This window comes from Anolis sagrei, chromosome 1 (assembly GCF_037176765.1).
Source record: "Anolis sagrei isolate rAnoSag1 chromosome 1, rAnoSag1.mat, whole genome shotgun sequence".
NCBI lineage: Eukaryota > Metazoa > Chordata > Lepidosauria > Squamata > Dactyloidae > Anolis > Anolis sagrei.
In genome coordinates, this window is record NC_090021.1 from 278,492,679 (window position 1) to 278,505,575 (window position 12,897).

The 12,897-nt window shown below is 41.4% G+C and overlaps 1 protein-coding gene across 3 annotated transcripts in view; it reads left to right on the forward strand.

Annotated features, from left to right (window-relative positions):
* The window catches only part of DGKZ (diacylglycerol kinase zeta), a 198,283-nt gene that overhangs the window by 50,784 nt on the left and 134,602 nt on the right, over positions 1-12,897 (forward strand). The window lies entirely within an intron of this gene.

The following is a 12,897-nucleotide window of genomic DNA, read 5'->3' on the forward strand; positions in this document are numbered from 1 at the left end:
CGCTCTTGAGTGTTGGCAAGTCCTTTTTCTGTGATGAAGCTTGAAAATGGCATCTTTTTTTTTGACGGTGCAGCCACTAGACGATGAAAGCAGTTTGATTGACACTACTTTTACTGCCCTGGCTCAGTGATGTGAAATCATGGGAGTTATAGGGTTGCTGTGAGTTTTCCGGGCTGTCTGGCCATGAGTGATGGTCACCCCTTGGGTTAGTAGGTGTCTTGAAGCATTCTCTCCTGACATTTCACCCACATCTATGGCAGGCATCCTCAGAGGTGTCGAGGGCTGACTTTCAATAGATCGTAGTGAGGGAGATGCTCTGCTATGTGCAAAACCCCGACCCAGAATCAGGTTGTCTACGAATGATTTAGCGCCGGGTTCCCTACGAATGTGTGTTGCACTACAGGCAAAAGGCAGCTCCCTCTGTTAGCTCCAGCTCCCCATGCGGAGACATGAGAGAAGCCTCCCACAAGGATGGTAAAACATCAAAACATCAGGGCATCCCCTGGGCAAATTCCTTGCGGACAGCCAGTTCTCTCACACCAGAAGTGACTTGTGGTTTCTCAAGTTGCTCCTGACATGGGAAAAAAAACCCTCAAACGTCATGAGCTCTGTTGGAAACTAGACAAGGAAGCTTTATATATCTGTGGAATGTCCAGGGTGGGAGAAAACATTGTCTGTTGGAGGCAAATGTGAATGTTGCAATTAATCACCTTGATTAGCATTACAAAGCCTTGCTGCTTCAAGGCCTGGCTGATTCCTGCCAGGGGAATGCTGGATTTGAAGAAGTTCCTTTTTGTGAGGAAGCTGGAACATGAAATCCTTCAATCTGAGGGTGCATCTTCATTGGAGAATCAATGCAATTTGACAGTAGCTGCCATGGCTCAGGGCTACAAAAAAAAAATAAGAGTTGTAGTTTGATGAGGTACTACACGTTTCACAGAGAGAGCTTAAAACCTTGTAAAAGTACAACTCCCAGCATTCCATAGCACTGAGCCGTGGCAGTTCAAGTGGTATCAAACTGCATCACCAGGCATGGTATTTCCCTCCGCACACTGGCTCATACCCGTGGCCTTAAAGTGAATCTCCTCATGAAGTGTGAAAACTGGGGGAGGGGGAGGAAAGCGATGGTGGTGAACCCCATTTGTTTTGCAAAGAAGGGAGGTGAGGGAGTGATGTGACAGCTGCTCTCATTGCCAGGGAACAGGTGTGGTTTCCTAGGTGAAGTCAACATCGCCACTGGACAGCGCAAATAAGCATGCATGTTGAGTAAGAGGACAGGTTGGACACGGCTTCCGTATCTAAAACCACAGAGATGTAAAGCTTTGAGTTATCAGAGTTTGGTGTGCGTATACAAAAGCGAAGCACAAAAAGCAACAACAAAAACCCATTCAGTACAAGAAGGGATGGTGTGGGGTGTCTACATGTTTATGAGAGAGAAAATTGCAGTAAAATTATACAAGCATTACAGTGTGTTTCAAAACAATGGATCCTATTTGAAATTGCTATTTTTCCCCGCAACTACTATCTGCCCATGAATGAACTCTTGCCCCTTGAAAGGGTGGTGAAATAGAGTTTCAAAGGATTTCTGCTAGATGCTTCTTCCTGTGCAGATGGTTATCTGCAATATAAGGCCGAATGAGATATTCTTCATTTGTGGGGTTATTTTTTATTATCATTTGTTTCTAGCTCAAAATGGTTAGTAAAATGTGATATCTTGATAACTCATTAAACCATTTCATAGCATCATAGAGTGTCTCTTTGCCTTTTCCTGCCAAAGCAGTACCTATTTATCTCCTCACATTTGCATGTTTTTGAACTGCTAAGTTGGCAAGAGCCTGGAGCTGAAAGACGGGAGCTCACCCTGTCTCACGGATTCGAACTGCCAACCTTCAAGTCAGCAGTTCAGCAGTATGAGTGTTTAACCCATTGCACTACCACAGCTTCTTTTAACATGTTTTCATCGTGAAATTTACTGCTTTGAATTTGGACCCATCATTTTGAAACACTGTGTATGTCAAGGTATAGAGAATTGCAGAATATGATGTCTTGCAAGTATGTATACAGAATAAAATGTGCATTACATTCTCAAAGACCATCAGGGAACATCTGGGCAAGCTGCAGGGATGTGTACAATTCATTCAATCCCATCTAATGAAATGCCTTGGGATCCTAGATTGATTTTCTATTTACATTGGATTATTGCCTTCACCCAGTTTCACTTAACATTTTAAAAATGTCCTTGTAGAGTGGTGAATAAACAGGGCAAATACATAATAAACCCACCACCAGATACATTAGAATTTAATATATGAAGTATTTAATCCAAAATAATTTAATTCCAACCTGTTCAAGTTCATAGCAGCTGGCAAATTAATAGTTGGCAAGTTTTGGCATTGCATTCCCCAAGAATATAGTAATAAGCAAATTCTTAATGCTCTGCAGGCTGAAAATATTAAAAAACGTAAAAAAAAAAAAAACCAACCTCCTCCCAACAAATGATTTGAGATCATTCTTGACCCTAAGTGGCTTGGAAACAGGTTTTCTTCTGTGCGAGTGCCAGAATTTGGAGATTTTCTCTCATGTCCTTTGTTGCAAACTATTACAGAGTTCTCTTAGCAATATTTGTTCATAGGTTTGCCATTATTTTCCTCTGAAATGGAGAGAATGTGGTCACCCAATGGGTTTCCATAGATGGATAGAACCCTGGTCTCCCAGAGTTTAATACTCCTAGTTTAATACTCCTAGAATCATAGAATCATAGAGTTGGAAGAGACCATATGGATCATCTAGTCCAACCCCCTGCCATGCAGGAAGAGCACAAAGTACCCTTGACAGATAGCCATCCAGCCTCTGTTTAAGAACCTCCAAGGAAGAAGCCTCCAACGCACTCTGGGGCAGAGAGTTCCACTGCTGAACAGCACTTACAGTCAGGAAGTTCTTCCTAATGTTCAGGTAAAATCTCTTTCCTGCAATTTGAACGTATTGCTTCGTGTCCTAGGCCTCTTCTACACTGCCATATAACATTTAGATTATCTGCTTTGAATGGGATTACTTGGCAGTGCATATTCAGATAATCCAGGTCAAAGCAGATAATGTGGATTATCTACTTTGATAATTTGGATTATATGGCAGTGTAGAAAGAACCCTTGTCTCCAGAACAAAAGATAACAAGCCCCCTCTCTTCCTTATGACATCCTTTCAAATATTTAAACATGGTGATCCTCTCAACCTTCTCCTCTGCAGGCTAAACATAACCAGCTCTTTGATCCGCTCCTCATAGGGCATGGTCATTTTAGTTGCATTCCTCTGGACAAATTCCAGCTTGTCAATACTGTATCTCTCTTAAATTGTGGTGCCCAGAATTGGACACTCGAACCATTACATCATAGAAGGCTCTTGGTTCTGAACTCATCAAGCTTAACATTGTTTTCAGTTAGAATGCAAGAGTCCTTCCTAGTGGCCATACTCTTGCTTTGAAACTAGGCCACTCATTTGTACTCTTCCAGCATCATATTATGAAGATACTGCAAACAGGTTGAATAGCCCGCTACTGTATGGGTCAGCTAGCCTTTAGGCAAGTTATGTGCCCACTTTCTCCTGTTGTTTTGCATGACAGTATTCCAGCATACTTTATTTCCTCTTCTTCTCCCCAACTCCATGACTGCTTTGACCTCATCACCTGTGTACACTGGGGAATTTGTTGCTTCACAATAAAGAGAACAAAGATTTACAGAAGATAGAGGCACCATTGAGCACATTACCCAACCCCCTCCCTCCAAGCATTTATCACAAGGTCAGCTAAATCCAGCTCAAAGTAGGATACAGGAAAGAGATCCTTCTTTTCTAAAATGAATGTATTTTTTTTTAGTGTTAGGAGCGACTTGAGAAACTGCAATACACTTCTGGTGTGAGAGAATTGGCCGTCTGTGAGGACGTTGCCCAGGGGATGCTCAGATGTTTTACCATCCTGTGGGAGGCTTCTCTCATGTCCCTGCATGAGAAGCTAGAGCTGACAGATGGGAGCTTACCCCATTCCCTGGATTCGAACCACCGACCTTTCGGTCAGCAATGTGCCGGCACAAGGGTTTAACCCATTGTGGCACCAGGGGCTCAAAAGAATGTATAAATGCTATCCAAATAACTGTTTCATTTATTTGTCTTATTTATATCCCACTTTTCTCCCAGCACAGGAGAAAGGCAGCATACAACTTTAGAAAATCACAATATAATTTTTAAAACTCTTAATACAAAACGTAAAATAAAAGTATTTTAAAAAACACACCTTAAAACAATTTTAAAACAACATTAAAATATGCTCTAAAATATTTTTTAAATCATGTCTCATTAAAATACTTATCTGACGTAACACGCTACAAGCCAAAATCTTCCTTAAGTAAGAAGGTATTTATCCACCAGTGGAAAGACAGCAGGGAAGGTGGCCAATTTGACTTTGTGGGATAGGAAATTCTATAACTTGGGAGCAGTCACTGTGAAGACTTTTCTTGTGTATTCACCAAATGTGGCTTTAATGGTGACAGGACTGAAAGAAAGCCTTCCTCCACAGATCTTAGGCCAGTGGTTCTCAACCTGTGGGTCCTCAGATGTTTTGGGTTTCAACTCCCAGAAATCCTAACAACTGGTAAACTGGCTAGGATTTCTGGGAGTTGTGGGCCAAAACACCTGGGGACACACAGGTTGAGAACCACTGTCTTAGACCATAGACAAGCTCACATAGGGAAATTGGGTTTAATAGTTTGGACCCAGGCCATATAGGTCTTTAATGGCCATAGCCAGACACTTTGAATTCTTCCCAGGAACAGATTGGCAGCCAATGGAGTTGTTTCAGGCCCCTTCCACACAGCTGAATAAAATCCCATACTATCTGCTTTGAACTGGGATATATGGTAGATTGTGTGTGTGTGTAAGAATTGGCTGCTGCAAGGATATTGCCCAGGGGCCGCCTGGATGTTTTGATGTTTTACCATCCTAGTGGGAGGCTTCTCTCATATCCCCGCATGGGGAAGCCGGAGCTGACAGAGAGAGCTCATCCATGCTGTCCCCGGATTCGAACCTGTAGCCTGTCGGTCTTCAGTGCTGCCCGCAATTATACCTGTTGTTACATGCTGTCAAGTTGGCTTCAATCTATGGTGACACCATGAATGAGAGGCTTCCTTGAGTTCTGGCCATCAGCAAACAGAAGATTCAATAAAGACAGCCATGGTTCTACGTTTGCAAGACCTGAGAAGGGGTGCTGATGGCCGGAACTCAAGGAAGCCTCTCATTCATGGTGTCACCATAGATTGAAGCCAACTTGACAAAACGTAACAAGTATAATTCATACATTTTGTTTTTGAATACACTCTTAAATATTTTTTGTAGTTTGAACATTTGATTGATGTAGCCTGAGAGTGGTACTGTTATCTATTGTTATATGCTTATCTAGAGAAACAAAACAAAACAAAACAATTTTATATATTTACGTTCTTGAACAAAGAGCAAAGAAATTCTGTCCTTACTCATCATACATTTGTAAAAGTTTATATAATAGCATTACAATATGATCCTCATCTCTGTAGGGGGCATGTTTCTGGTCTATAAATTGTTAGTGAAAATTGCTGATAATAGTGAATGCAATTCAACAAATGTCTACTGGAGGACTTAGGAAATGAAACTGAAGGTACCAGTCCTGCAGATATGGGGAGCATACTGTATTTGGAATCTTCTTTTCAGATATCATAGAATCCTTTAAAAGGAAGGCAATTTTTCTTAAAATATATTAGCATTTTTCCCTCTCTTACAAATTTCATACATGTCAGTTTATATGTGAAGATTGTACACCAACAGTCATTCATCCATAATAATACTAACTTGCAAGTATTTGTTTTGTAATACTTAGCAATCAAAATCTTGTAGTAATAATTTACCATTATGTGGTACTTTGACAGAATATGAGTATTTAATAAAGACATTTGTGGTTAGCAATAAATCTTCATTTACATTCTACACTTTCCCTCAAAACACCCACATTTTGCTCCATTACCTTGCATGTCTAATCAAACCAGCTCTATTAATACAGTAGCAGTTCCCTTCACACTTCTCATTTCATATACAATTTTGAATGTGCAAATATTGTACAGTAAGTTTGATTTATGGTGTGCCATCATGTCATCTCCACAGTTTTACTCTATATGAGTGGTCCTTAGTGAAACCTCACATATAGCAAAGGCATAGTGTACAGCATCTATGATCAATGTGATCCTAAAAGGAGAGGACACATGCATAGGTTTGCCCGTCCAATCATCCTGGTAGGACTCTGGTGCTTAGGTAGAGTTTCTGAGTAAAAAAAACAGGATAGGACTCTTGTACCTGTAATAGTTGTGAAAAAGAGGAGATTCCAGTAGGCGTGGCATATTACAAAAGCTCTATCTGTTGCCGTTTCTTCTTCTGCATAATTGACCTCTTTTACTTTTGTTACTGTATGCCATTTTAAGTGGCTTGGAAGGTACCATAGTGGTTGATGGAATGACCCTTAAGGCTTTTGGCTCCATATTAGGAATGATTTCACCACTGAATAATTTCACCTATTGAATAACTAACTATCTGTCATGAAGCTTGCCAGCATGCAGGAGCTTCTCTGGAGAAATTAAGCAAACAACCACACAGAGAAACAGCTGGGAGAATTCTGGTCACTGTTACCAGTCAGTGAGTAGGCTCTCTCTCTCTCTCTCTCTCTCTCTCTCTCTCTCTCTCTCTCTGGCTTCCTTGGATCAAGACACGGGACAGATCTTATGCTAAAAGGAGAGTATGTTCAGCAATAGGGCAGAGAAGGGAAAGTAACAGCCAAGAAAGTAACAACATTTGAAGAACAGGGAAGAAAGAATATTGCCCTGTGTCTTCTCTTCTGGTGCCCATGGCCCAATGGTTGCTCCCAGACTTTGGAACTTCCTCCCTAGGGAGGCTGGAATACCCCTGTCCTTGTGTCAGTAAATTGAAACATTTTACTACCATCACGTTTTTACAAACTAGGTTAGCTTTTTAATGTTGCGCAGTGTTGTTTTAAACTATTTGTATAGAGGACCAGCATGGTGTAGTGGTTTGAACCCCTGGTGGGCCCATCCAGACAGTCCCAAAATGCAGGACCTGTCTTGGTAAAATGACACCTCTGGTAAAAAAAAAATTAATTCAGAACAAACCAAGGAAACCAAATTAATTGAATACCTAATTAGATTCCTGAAAGGCCCAGGGCCAATAAGGTATTGGGCCTGTGGGAACTGACTTCTGGGTTCACTTTCCATGACCCCAGGGGTCTGTCCCTACTGCCATCCTGCACCTTTTGGACTCCTGAATCCCAAAGGTACGAGAGGGCACCCACCCCTCCCCCCACCCCTCCTTCTACCCCTAAAACTTACTAATAAGGTCTCTAAATCTTTTTCTTGTGTCCTCCTGGCACAGAAAAATGTTGTGCAAGGAGACGGGGGGGGGGGGGGGCAAGGAGAGATTTTCCTCCTCACTCCTCAGTGTCATTTTCTTTTGCTATGAGGATGCAAGAAGAGGATTAATGGCGACCAGAGACCTTTTTTGTAAGTTTTAGGGGTACATGGGGGGCTTCCGGGTGGCTTCATGGCCAGGGTTTGGTGGGTGGGTGGAGACAGGAACCTGCACTGAAGCAGTGTTTAAACCCACTTCTGTGCTGGTTTTAGGACTGTGTAGAAGTGCCCTGAGGTTCTGATCCTTGCCAGGGAACTCCCTTGGATCAATTTGGGCAAATCACACTCTTTTAGCCTCAGTAGGAGGAAAAGACAAACCCCTTTCTGAATAAATCTTGCCAAGAAAACATCTTGGGAGTTGCCGTAAGTCAGAAATGACTTCAAGGCTGATGGCAACAAATACAGTCTTTTAATAAATTTTAATGTGTTAACTTTAGAAATGTTTAAGTTATTTTAAAATCTGTTGTATTTATCCTTTCAAGCTTTTGCATTGAATTTAAAGTCCTATTTAAACACAACCCAAGTTCTATTTTTCTGCCCACTTCTTTCATGTCTACTGTAGGATATCCCATTTTGGCATCTCTATTTTTTAGGGTGAAATGAGCTTTGGATGTTTGGGTTGGAATCCCAAAGTGAAACAGATAATGTAGAAACAGGGCAAGTAAGGAAAGATGTGACCATAGCTGCATAACACTATACAATTTGAACAAAGTGTATAGAAAGCAGTCTGTCTCTTTATATCAGAACCCAGGGTCAGCTACAGAGGCTGAATACTGGGCAATTCATGACATTTAATGGGAACTACCGGTACTATTTCTTTGCACAGTGTATAGTTCAGCAGTGGAATTCACTGCCATGAGACATAGTTCTGGCTTTGGTAGGGAATTGGTTAGATTCATGGAGAACAGATTCATTACCACTTATAATTCAAGATAACTGTATATTGCTTCCACTATCAGATTTTATGCCTTTATGAATCAGCTCCTGGTAACATGAAAAGAAGGATGCTACTGCAATCGTGTCTTATTCATTGACACCTGGTTGAACACTGTATAAAGAGAATGATGGTCTAGATAGCTCGTAGGTCCTATCCAGCATAATTCTTAGATAGATAGATAGATAGATAGATAGATAGATAGATATTGTTATGCTGAATAGGACCTATGAGTGAACTACCTATCTATGTATGCACGAGGCCTCAGAATATAGGTGTTACCAAGGTGCTCAAGTTGTCATGTAAGTCCTGGAACGAGCATATCTCCCCCTGCCTCCCCAATGGATAGGATTTCTTGAACTAGGATTGGGCTGGGCTATGATTATGATCTAGAGCAGGGGTCCTCAAACTTTTTAAACATAGGGCCAGATCACAGTCCCTTAAACTGTTGGAGGGCCGGATTATAATTTGAAAAAAGCACGAATGAATTTCTATGCACAGTGCACATATCATTTGTAGTACAAAAAACACTTAAAAACAATACAATAATTAAAATGAAGAATAATTTTAACAAATATAAACTTATTAGTATTTCAGTGGGAAGTGTGGCCCTGCTTTTGGTTGATGAGATAAGATCGTTGTTGTTGTGTGCTTTCAAGTCATTTGAGACTTAGGTTGACCCTGAGCAAGGGCCGGGTAAATGACCTTGGAGGGCCGCATCCGGCCCTCGGGCCTTAGTTTGAGGACCCCTGATCTAGAGAATTATAACTGCAACATATACTCCTCTGCTGTCACAATTGATCAATTAGCAGAACATCTGATTTGGCTTTTCTCCCAGTGCTGCATGTTTCTCAACTGATACTGAGATTAATCCTATACAAATGTCTTTTTGGGGATGGTTAGAATTACTTCGGGGTTGGTGTGTGGTTTGTTCTCTGCACGCTGCCATAAAACAGAAGGGCCTTAAGAGAAGAAGGATAAGAACAGGAGTCTGTATTGGCTGGTCTGTTGTTCCAATGAAGCAAGAAAATTGTGGGGCCTTATCTGGAATGGATGAATGGAATATATGAGTAAGGTGTGATTTGTGTCCCCCAGGAAGAGAGCTTCAGGCATCCATTATTACCCTTTTGAAGTATCAGGGCCATTGTGGCTGAAAATCAGAGCTCACACCCCCTCATCTTGCCATCTGTTAGCATATAGATTGTTGTCAGTTTTTTTTTATTTTTGATACTCCTCTAATTTTATGATGTTATTTTCTTATTTTGTATATTGTTTGCAGTGAGCTACAGTGAATCCTCTTGAATGGCTTTAGCGTGTGTATCCTTCACACTTGGATAATTAACTGAAAAGTTTTCCTTTTCCCATCCCACATTTCCTTTTCTGTTCTCCCCAAGATCAGCTTTCCGTTCACCTCCTGCTTTAATGGATCACACATTTTGGGAACCTTTAAGTGGGATTATTGGTTTGGAACCAAAAGATTCCTATAGCTAAACTCATTTCCTCACATGTTCTCTCAGAAGTTTCATTGACTGCAACAAGGTAAATGTATATTCCAATGGTCCTTAACTTGTGGGACTCCAGATGTTTTGGCCTTCAACTCCCAGAAATCCTAACAGCTGGTAAACTGGCTGGGATTTCTTGGAGTTGTAGGCCAAAACACCAAGGGACCCACAGGTTGAGAGCCACTGGGGTATAGTAATGAATTTGGGATCCATGGCTCCTGTATTCAAAATGCGCTTCTATTGATTTTTGCTTATATTTGGCAGAGAGAATGCAGTGATTTGATCAGAAAAATCTTCTGCATAGTCACTCAAAGCATTTCTAATTAAGAAGATTCCACCTTGGATTAATTGACAGTGCTTTGCAGCCAGACATTTGCAGTACATCAGTTTCCTCTCCCTGAAATTCATACGGTACATTATTCCATACTAACTTTTAAATATGTTCTTAATAGACACAGATAGGGGGCAGCATTGCTTTATTCATTACTAAAAGCGACAAAACTTGGAAAGTCACATTTTGCCAGCAACATGTAGTGTAAATGCCGAGAAGCTGAACATTCACCCCATATCTCCCACTTATTGAAGAAATTGAAGAAATGGCTTTCACAAATACTTTTGAGTCACAAACACCATTTTATTTATTGTTCCCTCTGGTGCAGAAGCTTTTTTCAATTGTCCACAGTTCAGTTAGGTGATCCCTTGTTATCTGAGTATGATGGCCTTCTAAATTCAGTGTCTTGGCGGTGGATACGTAGGGAACTGTGGAGCCCTATTTTTGACCTACATGTTTTGCAAAAGTGAGGACATCGGTTTCCAGATGGAAGGTGGCCCCAGTCAGGGTTGGCTTGACGCACCTTCCTCTTGGTACGTTTCTCCCTTTTGCCCTCCATTCGTGCCTCTTCAGATTCCGCAGCACTGCTGGTCACAGCTGACCTTCAGCTAGAGCACTCAAGGGCCAGAGCTTGCCAGTTCTTGGTGTCTATGCCACAGTTTTCAAGGTTATCTTCAAGCCCAACTTTAAATCTCTTTTCCTATCCACCAACATTCTGTTTTCCATTCTTGAGTTGGGAGTATAGTAACTGCTTTGGGAGATGGTGATTGGGCATTCGGACAACGTGGAGTTGATGGCATAGGAACATCATTTCAATGCTGGTGGTCTTTGCTTCTTCCAGCACACTGACATTTGTCTGCCTGTCTTCCCAATAGATTTGCAGGATTTTTCAGAGGCAATGCTGATGGAATTGTTAAGCGTGACATCTGTAGGCAGTCCACGTTTCACAGGATTGTCCACAATATCTGTGCACAAGATCCAGTCCCATTCCCCTAATGTTTTATTATACAGTATACTGAGGAATCTACAAATGTTTCACATGTTAGCCACTGTTTCTTTGTTGCAGAAAGTGAACTCTGGCTTCTTCATTTCCTGCTCCAGCAAAGTAATGCAAGGACACTCTCTACTCACCACCCAGTAAGGGACTTTTACAAGGAAGTGTGTATAATTGCAGGAATCCCTTCCTTACCGATTATTCCACAGGCCCAGCATCCTATTGGACATGGAGCCTTACCTCATTTTGAAAGAGGTATTCTCTTTCCCTCTGCTGCCCAGTATCTATTCCATGCCTTCCAACATTTAACAGATGAAATCTGGGACACAAGTGGCAATCAACCATCAATGTGTGGTCAAGATAGCAAAAGTTAGTAATGAGGAAGATCAGGCAAACTAGGAGAGACTGTTGCAGTGTGCTTTTGTCTGAACCTCCAGAAGAGGTCAAGATTCTGCCACCTCCAATAATAGTAGTAATAATAGTAGTAAGATTTTTTTGGTGTCAGGAGTGACTTGAATAGTAGTAAGATTTTTTTTGTGTCATGAGTGACTTGGCACAAAAAAAGAGGGCCAATTCTCTCACAGTAGTCGTCGCAATAATAGTTGTTGTTGTAGTAGTAATAGTAATAATAATAATAATGTATATATTGCTTTATTTCTCTAAAAAGAAACCCACAACTGCTAACAACACTAAGATCAATACAACAATCCTCTTATCACTTTCCCATTTGAAGGAAAATTAAGCATCTTAGGTCTGGCTCTGCCTCTTACCTGTGTGCTGCAATCTCTGTTTTGCCTGGTGGAACAGAGACTCACGCTATGTACACCTCCCCAATAGCACCCTCACATTCGGAAGGCAGCAGGCTTCAAACTCGTGAATAATTGAAACTATGAATGTAAAACCGGTGAAAATTGAGGGCCAACTGTGTTGTCTATCTATTGTTATAGTGAAGTGATTAACAAAAGAGCTTAATAACAAGCACTCAAATATATTTTAGACACTGCAATAACAGCATCCTACTGGCATCCAAAACAAGCATGTGAGAAATGTTGTCTGTGGGCTTTTAAATCATCTAGGCATGCGTTCCATGTTGACACAAGCCAAGGTCTTGACTCAAGTGATAATGCCTGGGTTTTTGCACATGTGTGCTTACAGTCAGGGGCAGGGTATTCTAGGAAGCAATGTGTTGCTTGCTGTATTTGTTTATGTGTGATCGCTGAGAGCCAGCATAGTGTAATGCAGTGTTACTTAACCTGTGGGCCTACAACTCCCAGAAATCTCAGCCAGTTTACCAGCTGTTAGGATTTCTGGGAGTTGAAGGCCAAAACATCTGGGGACCCATAGGTTGAGAACCACTGGTGTAATGGTTTGAGCTTTGGACTATGACTCTGGAGAACAGTGTTGAAATCAAGTTTGGTCCAGGTTCGTCACCCGTGCTGGTCACAGTGGCCTATGAAAGTGAGAGCCAATCAGAAAGCTGCCAAATTAATCTCCCACACATACAGAAATACATACAAACACTGACTTTTATTATAGACTAGTTTGGGGACCCGGCGCTGCCTGGGTTATTTGAGAAAGGCATTGTGTGGCAAAGGTGTTCTTTATCAGTTAGTGAAGGTACTGTGAATCCCATCGAGCATGGTCCATCC